Genomic DNA, 15423 nt, shown 5'->3' with positions numbered 1-15423 from the left:
TTGAATTAAAGTCAGAATTGTGCCAAGGAAATGGTGCTGTATGTAACTGATGCTGGGTGTCCAAACGTTTCCTTTCCTTTTATATAGAAGTGAAGAATCTTAATATCACCTCACTGTCTCCCACTCCCCTCCAAAAAAAAAAAAAGAGAGAGAGAGAGACCGAGATTAGGGTATAAATTGCAATTTCTTTTAGAAAGTGACATTGGAACTTCTTTGCCAAAGGGGTCTGCTTGGGTCAAAAACAGAATTTATTACTTAAATACGAAATTGATAGTTCTTATCCAAATCTAAAGGTAGCATCTTTTACTCAGATGTATTGATGTAAAGATCAATCCATTCAAGACTAGATTGTAGTTGACACTACCACCAACTATTTATTGCCTTTGAAAGGTGGGGACAGAATTGATGATAGCTTATAAAAGCCCATTTCCTGATAACTTTCAATGCACCTGGGTACAATCAATACTGTTGTTCCTTTCCCTTTGGACCTTGGTATTCCTTAGCAGTTCTGTAACTGCCACAAGCAAATGATTTTGCATGTTGTGATGCTAAGAAAAAAAAATCTAGTATTGGGGAGTTCTTTAAAGTTCTGATTTTAGTGTTCACCTAACATCAAAGCCTTTTAACTGAGCACCAATTGGCAATCTCCCCTGATCTAATAGCATCATACCTAAGTGCCTCTTGTGTTCCAAGGTCTGCAGAAGATTTAAATGCCTCATAATGAAAAAAAGAAAATTCTTCTTAACTATTTGTGTATGCTTTATGAAATGTTAAATTTCACTGTGCCTGACATGTTACCTGGATTTTTAGTGACTTATTCTGGGTAGTGGGAAATAGATTAATGGTTTTCAGCTATAATGATGAATGGGGTAAATGCCAGTATTTGGAGTGATTTTTATTGAGTGTATGTATGTGTGTGTATATATGTGTCTATATACATACATATATAGACACATATGCATACATTCATATAAATATATACACCTGTACATGTGTGCATATGTACGTGAATGTATATAAATACATACATATAAGCAGCTAGGTGGTATAGTGGATGGAGTACCTGGCCTGGAGTCAAGAAGACTCATCTTTGTGAGTTCAAATCTGGCCTCAGACACTTACTAGCTGTGTGACCCTGGGCGAGTCACTTAACCCTGTTTGCCTCAATTTCCTCATCTGTAAAATGAGCTAAGGAAGGAAATGGTAAACCACTCCATTGTCTTTGCTAAGAAAACCCCAAATGGAGTTATGAAAAATCAGACACGATTGAACAACGACAACAACAAAATATATATTCACATCAATCATTTGGTCTTAATATTAGCTTCAGACCAGGTCACCCATGCAGGAACTGCCAGATAGTGTCAGTACATTCAAGTCACATCTACAAAGACAACATATCATGAATTCATCAGTTTTAGAAATATAATAAACCAGAGGTTAAATTCTTAATATCCTTAGAAATGTTAATGGAAATATTATTTTGCAGTTGAGCATGGACCATTAATTCTGTCATCTAAAAACCCAATTAAAAATCCCATCATTGAAAAGTGTTTGCCTTGGTGATAAATGACTTTTAGCCAAGAATTTAGATTGATCTGAATGGGGGAATCTTATTCATCTCAATTCCAAGGATCCTAGATTGTTCTGACACTGTCACTACATCTCTCTTCACTTAGGAATAATAAAATAAGGAAGGAGTATGAATCTCAGAGGCATAAAATAAGAGTATAGGAGAACTTAGCTGTTTGATCCTATGGCTCAGTGAGAAAGTTTTTGTTGTTGTTCAACCAGCCCTGTGCTAAGAAGACATTTGTTGATTTTTTTCTTGAGTCAAAAATAAGAACCTTAGAGCTTAGAAAGGACATGAGAGGTCATCTGGCCTAGCTCTTTTTATAGTAATGAAAATATAGGTGTATCAAGCTGGAGTCAAACTCTTCTTCAGAAGAGTCAGACCGACCACAGAAGCATAACATCATAGAATTTCAAAGTTGAAAGGATTCCTAGTAGTTATATTGTCCAACCCATACCTGAACAAGGATACCCTCTACTGACATCTTCAACAAGTGGTCAAACAAAGGCTAAAGCCTTTTCTTGATCACTTCCTTACATATATAAGTTGATGGGAATGGCATGATTTATTCTGGAAATTCTGAGTGTGTTATGGTTTAAACATTTGTGTACAGGTAATTGAATTACATATTGACAAAGCCAAAAGAGTTCATAGAACTGTCTTCTTCCCCATACACCACCTTGCCATTTTTACCATTGTCAACATCCATTTGGACCCTCACAGTTTGTAATAACATGTTCCCTCTCTTCTGCTTGGAAATAGACTTGTGTGAATATGAGGTATTAAACAAAAATTCTACCCTCTGAAACTCCATGTCAGCCTTGCATATACCTGTGGCAATTTGGAATGAAATACTCCTATCCACTTGGATAGGCATTAAGAGGAACAATGCTAGTGTTAACTTAAGGTATGCAAGTCAACCCCTCCCTCCTCCATCAAGGTGTAGTTTTATATAGTACACACAAAGGTAGCAGTAACTGTTCAAAGGATGCTGGTGCCTTCACAAAGAATTCAGCATGGTAGATGAGATCTGGATTGAAAACCTAAGAAAGGCCTCTTCTTTTCATTCCTGTAAAACTAGATATGGGCACTACGGAACCTAGCTGTTACCCTGGTTTTATATAACACACACTCATCTGGTTGAACAGGTTAGCAGCCCTCAGTGCTTATGGGGGTTTTACATGCATCACACCAAGAGACAACTACAGTGAAATCAATCTAAATCAGGGCTATGATTTACTTCTATCAGTAGAATCTGAGGTTGGGGCTGCACAGTTGCAGATAATTGAAAAATAGAGAATAGAGGGGTTGACTTGCATACCCCTCCTCTATACCCCTCCAAAACAATTTGCCTCATTTATTGGTAAGTCTAAGTAAGATGGAAGGGTTTGATCTGAATTGTCTAGAGCAGGAGTGGGGAACTTGCAGCCTTGAGGCCACATGTGGCCTTCTAGGTCCTTGGGAGTGCCCTTTTGACTGAGTCTAGGTTTTACAGAACAGCTCCTTTTATTAAGGGGATTTGTTCTGTGAAGTTTGGATTCAGTCAAAGGACCACACTTGAGGACCTAGAGGGCCACATGTGGCCTCCAGGCCTCAGGTTCCCTGTCCCTGGTCTAGAGTCGATTCCATTGCATTCCGTGACCATTTATTAACATTCTCTTTAATCATGTTATTGTACTTAATGTACCTCATTTCCATACCTTGCTCTGCTTGAACAGACAGCCTCATTTTTCTTTTTAAACTAACTAGCAAACTTTTTAGCTGGTTGGTCTGCAGTGAAGCCATCCTTTGAGGTGCATCAGCATTAACCCTCATAATGTAAGTGCATGGAATGAGAGCTGTGACATTTTGCACAAGCTGTTATTTCAACTCCTTCCAGATGCCTAACATTTGAGATGGAAGCTTAGCAACTTCCCCTTGGTAGGTTCCCCAGGGGATTACAGAAGAGGATTTCCTAAAATGGTTCTCATACTTTGGGGATAGAAAAGTGTACCTGCTTAATGGGAAATGCGTGTCTCAGGAACAACTTGCTAAGGGAATTTGGGAAAGGACTCGAATGCTTGACTTTTGTCATCCTGATTTTTAGTCACTCCCAAGACAAAGAGTAAGATTTGGGATTGGCAGAAGAGCATTTAAGGATGGCACATGTTATACATTTCTGTTTAAGTAAAAATTATGTGATTAAAAGCCAAATAGAAAGTATGTTTCGAAATATACTCTCTTATGACTCTTTCTAACAGGGACCATGGAAAATCAGGGGTCATTTCTGCCTCATATTCAATATTCATATAGATCTGTGATCTCACCAACCTAGAGTCTCCTGCAATAAAGATTGTGAACTCATCTGTGACTGATATTAATATTATATTCAAAATCGTAGCTGTTAGGGCTTTCTTCCTTCCCAAATTTTATATATGTATACACACACACACACATGCATATATATATATATGTGTATGTGTGTGTGTATGTATATATATATATATATATATATATATATATATATATATATTATATATATATATACATACACACACACACACACACTTATGTTTAAATGTTGTATCCTCCCTCTACCTCCCCCAAGTAGAATGGAAGCTTCTTGAGGACAAGAACTGTTTTTCAGTTTGTCTTTTTATCTTCAGTTTATAGTACACACTGTGCCTTACACATAGTAGGCATTTAGCATGTGCTCATTGAACTGGTAAATATCAGAGCTGAGTAGGAATGAAGTTCTTTCCTCTAAAGACAATCTGCTCTTTTATCTGTGTTGAATTTCAGTTGTTATTAGGATTTATGTCTTTTAAGAGCTTTTAATGGGAGACATAGCACCCATTTAACGTTGACCGGGCTTTTGTAGTCTTTTATATAGGGTTGGGTAGTAGGGTTGAGTAGAATCTGCAGGTAGGAAACGCCTAGGCTGTAAGTTGCAGCATGGGAGACATGTCCATGTTTTCCGAGGGCTGCCACTGTGACCCCGAGAAATCTTCATGTTCCCCACAATTTTTTGTTCTGGTACAAGGATGACATTTTCTAGGACGATCAGGATTTTCCTTGCCTTCATGAGCTTAACTCCCATCCTTAGGGGGATAAATGTTAAGCACTGTGTTTGCTATTTCTTGGCTCTTCTTTCAGCTCTGTGACTCCCACAGCCTTTGGGATGATTCATGCTGCTAAAACCACGATCTAGATTCGGATGACTGGGTATTTACAACAGCCTTGCAGATAGATCAAAAAAGATCGTCCTACAAAAGTCATCCCACACCTGCTGGTGATGATGGATTACATGGTGAACGTTCATAGCCTGAGGAATTATCAATCAGCCTAGCAACAATTTTTTGATAACTAACTAGCCCTGCACTTTATGAGATTAAGTGTGACCAGAAGAGATCTGGGTTCAGATCCCACTTCTAACACTAACCAGCTGTGTAAGTAGCCTTAGGAAGTCACTTAACTTTTCTGTCTTGGTTTCTTCATCTGTAAAATGGAGATAATAAAACCTATATTACCTACTTCAGAGGGTTGTTGTGAGAACCATAGATCTAGAGCTAAAAGAACATTAGAAGCCCTCTAGTTTAACCCTCTTATGAGGAAAGTAAGGCCAAGATAATACAGCTAGGAGGAGAAGAACCGGAATTCAAATTGACAATTCATAGGCTTAGAGCTGTAAGGTTAGCTGTGTAACCTTTGAGAAAACTGAGACCCAAAGAAATTAAATAAGTCTGTGAGACAGTATTTGGAGGTCCTCAGATGCCAAACGCCGTTCTCTTTCCATTGAGGGAAATTATGAGGTAGTAGGTACTTTGCAAACTTTAAAAAAAATCAGTTGTTATTACAGTGTACTACTGTAGGCCCTATGTCAGAGACCTCACTAACATGAAGGGCCCAGCGGTATCTTTTGGGAGATCACACTTCTCCCTGTCTCCCACACCCCCACTCCCAGGGAAAATCCCTCCATTGCACAACTCATCAGGGTGACACCAGATCCCTACTTGCAAATATTGCTGGCCACAAGGTAGCAAAAATGTAGTCTTATCAAAAGGACAAAAAAAAAAAGAATAACAACCCAATAATCATCGTATATTATACAACTAATAACTAAATAGTGGTCCATGATTTAGCAATTTGGACTTACAAATGACCTGACCTATATCTCTAAACAAGCAGAGGGAGGGGACAGAAGGTAAGGGCCTTTCTTCTGGGTCTACTAGCCCTGAGTTACTTGATTCTGATGACCTAGATGTTTTCTTTCTCACAAAAATATAAGGGCAGCTAGGTGGCACAGTGCATAGAGTGCCGGGCCTGGAATCAAGGAAGACCTGAATTCAAATCTGCCCTTAGACACTTACTAGCCCTGTGACTCTGGACAAGTCACTTGACCCGGTTTGCCTCAGTTTCCTCATCTGTAAAATGAGCTGAAGAAGGAAATGGCAAACCACGCCAGTATCTTTGCCAAGAAAATCCCAAAAGGGTCTTGAAGACCCAAACACAATTAAAACAATTGAGTAATAACAAACATATAAATATAAAAAGTTAATATGTCTTAGGCAGATGCAGAATAGAGCCTCCTCTTAGCATCTCTAGAAAACAGTTTTTTTTCTTATACAGCTGTGGAGAAGTATCTTTTTTTTGGTAGATGTAAACTCTTATTTTCTCTTAAATTAATATATTGAGATTATGGGGGGGGCACTTAGTTAAATCAACAGAAATGCCTTAAGGAAAAAAGAGATAATTCACTAACAATTAAGTTGTAAAAAAAAAAAAAGAAAGAAAAGAAAGGAATGAATTGCCTATAGAATTGTGAGTTCTCTTCTCCTCAATCAATCCACAAGCACATACTGACCAATTACTAAGCGCCAGGCAATGGAGATACAAAGACAGAGTGAAACAATCCCTGACCACCAAGAGCTTACAGGCCAGCCTGAGTGGACAACATGGTTACATATATGTACACACTATGTGTAAAATAGGAACAAAAGTAACTTTGAGGAGGAGGGCTCCAGCAACTGGGAATGGGGGAGGGTAGGAGGTAGGAAGAGAATGAGTAAAGGCTTTGTTTAGAAGGTGGCTGCTGAATTGAGCCTGAAAGAGAAAAGGAGAGGTTCCAAGAAGCTGAGGTGAGGGGAAAGTACAGGCACCAGGGACAGTGAAATTCCATGTAGGAGGAAGAGGAAACAGGCCACTTTTACCCTAGCATTGAATGTTAGAGGTCTTCCAGCAGAGCCTGACTATGTATTGGGATGTTGAGAGTGGGTGATTTATATCTCAGGTGTGTGCTTGGACAAGAAAGACTTTGAGATCACTTTCAACTTAGCTTCTGTGAAACCTCAGCCATCCCTGCCTAGTATCCTTTCAACACCCCAAGGAGCTACTTCCTTTTTTTTTGTGCAGTGACTGGCAGGGCTCAGCCACCGGCGTTCAGCTTACTCAGATCAGGCGAAAGGCAGTTGCCCTGGCCTGAAAGTGATTCTAGTCAGAACTCCCTAGTTAAACTGAGGCTTTAGTCTAAAAAGCTTGTTAAGTGCATGTGTCCTGGGGGTGATCACTTAGTTTTGATTTTCACCAAGCTGTCCTTTCTACCTTACTGCTTTTCATCAAGTTTTAAGCTGAATAATTTTGTATATGACCTAATAAGCAATAGGGAGTTTTAGGTTCTTGAGTAGGGAAGAGTGCTGGTTTTGAATTCACACAATCTTTGTTTGACCTTGGGGAAGTCACTTAAGGTCTTGGGACATTCATATCCTCTTATATAAAATGGACTCTTTGGACCAGATGTTTTCTAAATTCCCATCCTGCTTTAGATCCTATGAAGTGTTATGATGAAATGGAGTATGAGTATGAATTTAGTGAACTAAATTTTCGATTCTTTTCTTAAAAAATGTTACTTTTAAATTCAAACAACTTATTTTTTATGTTTGAAATTACAGCTCAATCTATAGATGAGTAAATTTAGATAGAAAGGGAGACTGAGAGAGACACAGAGAGAGGAGGAGGGGAGAGAGAACATTTATTAAGCACTTTAAAACTATAAATACAAGTAAGGAAGACAGTCCCTACCCTTAAGGAACTTCTTTCCTTCCCTCTTTTCTTTTCCTTCCTTTCCTGACTTCCTTTCCTCCTTATCTCCTCCTCCTCCTCCCCCTTCCCCTCCTCCTCCTCCCCCCTCCTCCTCCTCCTTCTCCTCCTTCTCCTCCTTCTCCTCCTTCTTCTCCTTCTTCTCCTTCTCCTTCTCCTTCTCCTTCTTCTACTTCTTCTTCTTCTTCTTCTTCTTCTTCTTCTTCTTCTTCTTCTTCTTCTTCTTCTTCTTCTTCTCTCTCTCTCTCTCTCTCTCTCTCCTCTCTCTCTCTCTCTCTCTCTCTCTCTCTCTCTGTCATTTACCTGAAAGGTATAGCAAAAACTATACATACAAACAATTCCCCCCACCACCTCGGGGACATAATCATTCCTCACCATCTCAGTCTCTGCCAAGAAGAGGGGCATTAGGTTTACAGCTTAACTCAGTTCCTAAATAGCATAGTCCTGCCAAGTTACAAGTTCAATGTTTGGCCCCACTCCCTCACCCCACCCCCGAAGTTCATGTGTTGGCACCCTGGCTTCTCAGGGCTTCCCTCTAGGGCTGGCAGCCACATCCTGCCTGGAATCCTGTCACTAGGGTTGCCAAGGCTGAAACTCCCAAGTTTCCAGGTCTGGGGCTTCCACTGCCTGCACCTAGAACTGAAAAGAACAGACAAGAGAGCCCAAAACCTCGAGCCTGATTCTTGAGGCCACATGGCCTAAAGGAAGAGGGAGAAAGTAGCCCTTTCCAGCTTAGTACATGGCGCCCGTGCTTCAGGTGGGTGACATCTTCACCCACTGAAAACAGCTGGAAAAGAGAGGAGGGAGCCATCATTTTAATAGGGGAGCTAGTAAGGACTATGGCATGGTCTGGAGATGGTCTGAAAGTGGTCTGAAGGCCTGGTTCCAGGAAAGATAAATAAAAATTCACTCATCAGAGAACAGGGTGGCTCCAGGCTTCCTGTGGGAAGGAGGTGGGAATGATGCTTGGGATGGAAGCAGTGTGCTATACAGATGCACATCGTTTTATGTGTGTGTTTCTTATTAGGGATATTCTAAGTTTTGAAGGTCTAAAGAGTAGTCCCAACCCATTATAATCAATCAACAACCAGCAAGCATTTAGTAAATGCTCTTCAAGTGCCTCAACACTGCAGTCTCTGTGGTGAAAAATTTTATGCCAGTGGCCTTTTTTGTGTATTTAGTTAGCTAATATTTTTGGAAAGCATTTCTATAAAGGCCTTTTCCATTTACAGGCTTGGCTTAGGGGAAAGTCCATTGAAGTAGGAATTATCAGCTCTGTGTTCTAGTTCCAACTCTGTCACTAATTAGTTGTGTAATTACGGGCAATTCACTCGCCTCCCTGGACTCCAGGGTCCTTCTCTGTAAAATCATGGACCTCTCTAAGGACTTTTCAGCTCAGAGACCTGTATTTCAACAATTTCTCTTTTACCTAGAGCTGAAACAACCAGAAAACAAAGATAATGACATTTTCTTTCGGAGACTAGCCCAGTGGTTAATTGATGCTCATAAGGATAATCCTGAGGCACTGTAGCATCCTTGTGTGCCTTCTGAATCTTCTGTGAAAAGTCAAATTAGGTTCTCTATGGTCTTAGTTATCCTAATACCTACACAGTATCTGGATTCCCAAATTAGACTTATTGGACTAACAGAATTTTGGAGCTAGAAGGAATCTTAGAATCAACCAGTCTTATGACGATCCAGATTTCACTTTGAAAAGCAAGCTGTTATTAAAATTTGCAATGTCCATCTTCAAAAACTTTTATCCCCTTCCCAACTCTAAAAGCCCAACTCATTCCCTTTTGGAAAATAGATTTTTTTTCTTTCCCAGGCCCCAAAATACCTTCACATACTATGACCAGAAAGTAGGCATCCTAATAATAGCTAGCATTAGGTAACCCTTTAAGGTTTGCACAGCATTTTATGTTTGTCACCTTTGATCCTCATAATAACCCTGGGAGGTAGGTGCTATCATTAATCCTATTTTACAAATGAGGAAGCTGAGGCAAGTAGCAGTTAAGTGACTTGCCCAGGGTCAAACAGCTAATAAGTAAGTGTCTGAGGCAGGAATCCTACTCAGATCTTCCTTGCTGCAAGTCCAACATTCAATACAATGTGCTACTAAGCAGCTAGGACTAAGAAACCATTAATTGTCTAATAAATATTACTCTGCCAGCAAGAAATACCTTGACTTTGGTAAGATCAAGAAATGTCTTGTAAAAGACCCATATCAAAAATAGCCTCTGGAAAACAATGTGTAGGATTCATTATCTAGGTTTTCCTGAAATGGAAATTTATTGTTTTATATTGAATCCTCTTTTGTGTTCTTCTGTGTATGTGGCAATGGTTTTTTTTTCTTTTCTTATTTTTTACTTAAGTTTAAAATAAATTTGAAAACAAAAAAAAAACAAATCATATACCCATTTTGACATTAAAAACAAAACAAAGCAAAAAAAATGGCCTCTTATAGCATGTAATAAAGATTCTGAAAAGCTTTGGCAAGAAGACTTACAGAAATTAGAGGCAGGTAAGGTGGCACAGCATACTGTGTTCCTCTTGGAATCAAGAAGGCCTGAGTTCAAATCCAGCCTCAGACACTTATTAGCCGTGTGACTCATGGCAAATTTTACAACCTCTGTCTGCCCCAGCTTCTGCATCTGTAAAATAGGGATAATAATAATAGCACCTACCTCCCAGGGTTGTTGTGAACATAAAACTGAGATATTTGTAAAGCATTTTATAGACCTTTGAGTGTTCATTTTTATAAACTCATAAATCCCTAGGAAACCTAAAGAATTTTTTCTTACATGACAAGGGTAAGTTTTAAAAGCAGAAATGAAAACAACTCTCTGGTATCCCTTTTCTCTTGCAGAATTCTATAATTAATAAAAGCAGCTAAAGAGATGACAGTGAAGCCATGATGTCTGTATTCAAGGATCTGAAAGTCTGTCATGTGGAAGAAAGATTAGCCCTGTTTTGCTTGGCCCCTGACAGCAGAACTAGGAGCAGGGGGTAAAAATCGCAAAGAGACAATTTTAGACTTACTGTCAGTAAAAACTTCCTAAAAATCAGAGCTATCCAAGAGTGGAATAGGCAGCCTCGGGAAGTTATGGACTTCTACCAAACCCTTCTCTACCTACACTGAAACTCTTTGAGCAAAGGCTGACTCTTCAATTGTTGGGTATGTTCAGGGGTATGCTGGTAAATGTTTAACAACCAGCTTTCCAGGATAAAAAAATGTAAGACACACTTTCAAGTTTAATATGCTTTATTAAAATTTTCTCCACTGCTTTCTTAAATTAAAAAAATGAACAAAATGATTAATCAAGCCTTGATTTTTAGCATTTGCCATTTCCAGAGTATAAATGTTCACACTGAAAATTTAACAGTCAGCTTGGAGCTAGCTACAGCCCAACCTTGGGTATGTTGTAGGGTTTTTGTTCTGATATGAATTAGGCTAGACATCCCCTAAGTCCTTTCTTAATATTCAGATTCTGTTATTCTAAGCACCCACTTCTACTGGGTTTTAGCCTTCAATTCTCATCTCTGAAACTGTGAGTTGCTCAGGTAGACTAGATGCAAGTATCAAGAAGTGGAAATTTGAGCAAATTATCCCTATACTACAAAAATGAAAATGTACAAAATACAAGGGGGAAAAATGAGAGTGAGCAGAAGGATTTCTTCTGAATTATACAGTTTGGCTGCCTCCCTTAATCATGTTTTCCATCTCTAGCCTTCATTCTGCCCACGTAGTCATATCGATATAGCGTTTGTCTTGTATAAACATTCTTACAGGATTGAAGGGTAGTTTTTTTTGGCAGGTAGAATTATAGTCCTAATGATTCTGGGACCAACAGCTCAATCTCCATGAAAGTCATTATAGGATCGTAGATGTGGAGAGGGAAGGGATTTTCGAGGTCAACTGGTCCAGCCCTGCCATTTTAATTGTTGTTATTGTTTGTCCTTCGTTCTTGAAGATGACCAATGACATCAGGAAGGTAATATCTTGACTTGCAAGTGAATTGGATTTAAGGGAGGGATTGCTGTGCAAAGTCATCAGACTCACTCTTTCCTCCAGACTCATGAGCATCCAGTGGCAAAACATAGGTCACAGGACAACTGTCAATGGCCTCTGCCATTTTAATAATAATAGCTGACGTTCACATAGGGCATTGAGGTTTGTGAAGCACTTTATACACATTATCTCACTGTATTTTCACAGCCCTGTGAGGCTATTGCTATTATTATCTCCATTTTACATATGGGGAAACTGAGGCTCAGAGAGTTTAAATGACGTGCCCAGGATCATATAACTAATAAATAACTAGGACAGGATTTGGACCCAGGTCTTTCTGATTCCTTAAGCCTAGTGCTTTATACACTATCCTATGCTGCCTCTGAGATGAGGAAAAATGAGGCCCAAGGAGATGAGGAGACAGGACAGTGTTCATTGGATCTGAAGTCACAGAACGTGGGTCCTGGCTTAAGTAACTGTATGATTGGTCAAATCATTCCACTTCTGTTGGCCTCACTTTCCTCAACTGTGACATAACCTAGATAATCTTAGAGGTCCCTTACAGCTCTCAATCTATGATCTTATGTGATTAAATGACTTGTCCAGGGTCCTATAGGTACTGAATGGCAAACTAGGGCTCAGTTTTCCTCTAGTCTCTGGCCACACCTAATCCTGGCCAGCCATCTTGTAAATGCATGGTGTATGTACAATGGGATGGTACCAAGCAAGTGAATGTGGATGGTTGAGTGCCGATCTATCCCCACAGCTGGGAAAGATACTAAAAACGTAAGCCCTACTGAGATCAGGTCAGGGGCTTCATCTTGAGGTATGAAAAGCAGGATACTGATTCCTTAAGAACCAAATCTAAGTTGTTGAGGAGAGAGAAGAATGTGATAATTTTGATTATTTGTGCAGCCAGCTTCAATCTCCTATCTCATCCCCTTTCTTTCCTGAGTGGCAGCCTGATTACAGGGTTTTCACTAGCTTTGCCAGGTCAGTGAGCGCAGATCCAATTAGGACAATTAGATCTCAGCAGAAATGCTGGTTGCTGTATTCTATAGGTGTCAATCAAACGTCTGCTCCCTGCCTGCTCTGCGTGTTCCCATGTTTGTGAAGGACTGCATAATTAGAAATCCCTACTAGCCCTGCTTTTGGATTCATGTTACAGACTTTGCAAGTGGCATGACATGCTACCAAGTTCACGTAGCCCATAGTTTGAAGGAGTGGTCGGAAACCTCAGATCCATAAACAGCCTTGAGGCTTCTGTGGCTAGCTTGCCATCGGTGCTATATGAGGATCATCTGTTCGACAGTCTTGATGTTTCCCCAAACTCTCCAGATCACCACTTCCTTGATCGTGCTCTGACATGAGGTATGTTGTCTGACAAGTCCCTCCCTAGCGCCCCCAGTTTGGGCATCCTGATAACACTGCCTGCCTCCCAGGCGATTTGAAAACACAATGGTCCCTTGAGGCAGCAAAGTAGGGTAGTGGATAGAGGATAGAGTCATGAAGATCTGAGTTCAAATTGTGCTTCAAGTATTTATTAGCTATGTGATTTTGAGTAACTCATTGAATCTCTATTATCTTCAGTTTCCTCATTTAAAATAGGAATAATAGTAGGACCTATCTTGGCGATGTTATGAGGACATAATGAAATAACATAAACAAAATGCTTTGTAAACCTTAAAGTGCTATCTAAATGCTAGTTATGTGGGCAGCTAGGTGGCACCAGCCCTGAAGTCAGGAGGACCTGAGTTCAAATCCAGCCTCAGACCAAACACTTGATACTTACTAGCTGTGTGACCCTGGGCAAGTCACTTAACCCCAATTGCCTAAAAACAAAAAAGAGCTAGTTATTATTAATAATTTTATTTCATTGAAGAACAAAGTATTTTACCAAAAAAGACAGTTTATAGGATTATAGATTTGTTGTTGTTGTTCAGTTGTTTCCTACTCTTTGTGACCCCATTTGGGATTTTCTTGGCAAAAATATTGGAGTGATTTGACATTTCTTTCTCCAGCTCATTTTACAGATGAAGAAACTGAGACAAATAGAGTTAAGTGACTTTCCCAGAGTCACAACCCTAATGAGCATCTGCAGTCAGATTTGAATTCAGGAAGATGAGTCCCCCCTGATTCCAAGCCCCATGCTCTGTCTATTGTGCCGCTTAGCTGCCCCACTCAGACCTGTTGGATTGGAATTGGATTGGAATGTGGAGGAATGTGAGGCAGGGGGGAGATTAAAAGGCTATTTCAATAGGCTAGGTGAGAGGTGATGAGGGCTTGTACTAGGGTGGTAGTCACATGACTGGAGAGAAAGGGATATATGTGAAAAATGTTGACTAGGTAGCTGGGTGAGAGTGAGGAGTCAAAGATGATACCCAGTTGTGAGTCTGTTTGTTTGTTTTTTGGGTTTTTTTTTTGGTTGGGCAATGGGGGTTAAGTGACTTGCCTAGGTTCACACAGCTAGTAAGTGCTATGTGTTTGAGGCCGGATTTGAACTCAGGTCCTCCTGACCCCAGGGCCGGTACTCTATCCACTGTGCCACCTAGCTGCTCCCCCAGTTGTGAGTCTGAATGACTGGGATGATAGCAGCAGTGCTCACGGCAATAATAAGAAAATCTGAAAGAGGGAGCGGTTGGGAGCAGGGGGTGGTTGAGGAAGATAATGAATTCAGTGTGGAATAGTGCTGCCACATCATAGATGCTTGATAAACATTCATCCATCCATCCATTCATATTTTGAATATATTGAGTTTAAGATGCCTAGAGGACATCCATTTTGAGATGTCCAAAAGGGAGAGAGTAGGACTGGCTATATACATCTAGGAATCATCTATAGAAAGCAAAAATTGTGATCTGCTGCAGCTCCCATATCTCAATGTTTTATTTTCTCCATGTAGTTTAGCTTAAAATTGTTGTCTCTTTGAGTTCCCTCCTCCTGTGACATTCCAGCCTTGCCCCCTGTGTTTCATAGAGGCACAGCACTCTCCCTGGGAGCTGTGTTCCTACAGCCATGCCCCCTTGCTGACTCTGAGCACACTGGTTAACGGAAAGGGCCGTTCCTCAGCTGCCAAAGCAGGGGCCCCCCCTAGAAAGGAGTAAACCGCATCAGTGACCAGTCTGAGCTTATATGACTGATCACTGACTGGTTCCCAGGGGTGAGGAAGCTAGATTGAGAAATACATGAGAGTCCTCAGTGACCAAGTGATCATAAGCTGTTTGAGGACCGGGGTCTGTGTTTCATTTAATCTTCGTATCCCTAGGATCCCTCCTCAGTACTTTACACATAGCAGGTACCTGAGTGGTTTAGTGGATAGAGTGCCTGGTTTGGAGTTAGGAAGACATCTTCTGCTGTGTGACCCAGGGCAAGTCATTTGACCCTATTTGCCTCAGTTTCCTCATCTGTAAAGTGAGTTGGAGAAAGAAATGGCAAACCGCTCTGGTGTCTCTGCCAGTAAAACCCCAGTGGATGGAGTCATGAAGAATCAGACACGACTGAATAAGAACAGCAAAAACAAAGATGTTTGTTGAATGAATGAATGAACGCAATAGGCATAGAGTCTACTGATTTTAATTTCAGATGCAGAAAGCAGAGACTTAGAAGTGCTTCAGGTTGCCTGTGAAAGAGCCATCTGCGGCTGTGGTCTGAGTGCAACATGGTATCATCTGTGTGTTTCATCTGGGAGATGAGGGTGACAAAGAGCTAGCTCCATTCATGCTCCAGAGTGATCTGGGAAGCTGTGCTGAGGTGTAAGAGCACA

The 15423-nt window shown here is 40.4% G+C and overlaps 1 protein-coding gene across 5 annotated transcripts in view; it reads left to right on the top strand.

Moving 5' to 3' along the window:
* NCALD (neurocalcin delta) overlaps positions 1-15423 on the top strand; it is a 375387-nt gene that overhangs the window by 258774 nt on the left and 101190 nt on the right. The gene's annotated exons all lie outside the window — the stretch shown is intronic.

This window comes from Phascolarctos cinereus, unplaced genomic scaffold, assembly GCF_003287225.1.
Source record: "Phascolarctos cinereus isolate Bilbo 61053 unplaced genomic scaffold, phaCin_HiC Scaffold_4;HRSCAF=312, whole genome shotgun sequence".
In the NCBI taxonomy this organism is placed as follows: Eukaryota; Metazoa; Chordata; class Mammalia; order Diprotodontia; family Phascolarctidae; genus Phascolarctos; species Phascolarctos cinereus.
This window is presented reverse-complemented; position numbering and strand designations above follow the sequence as displayed.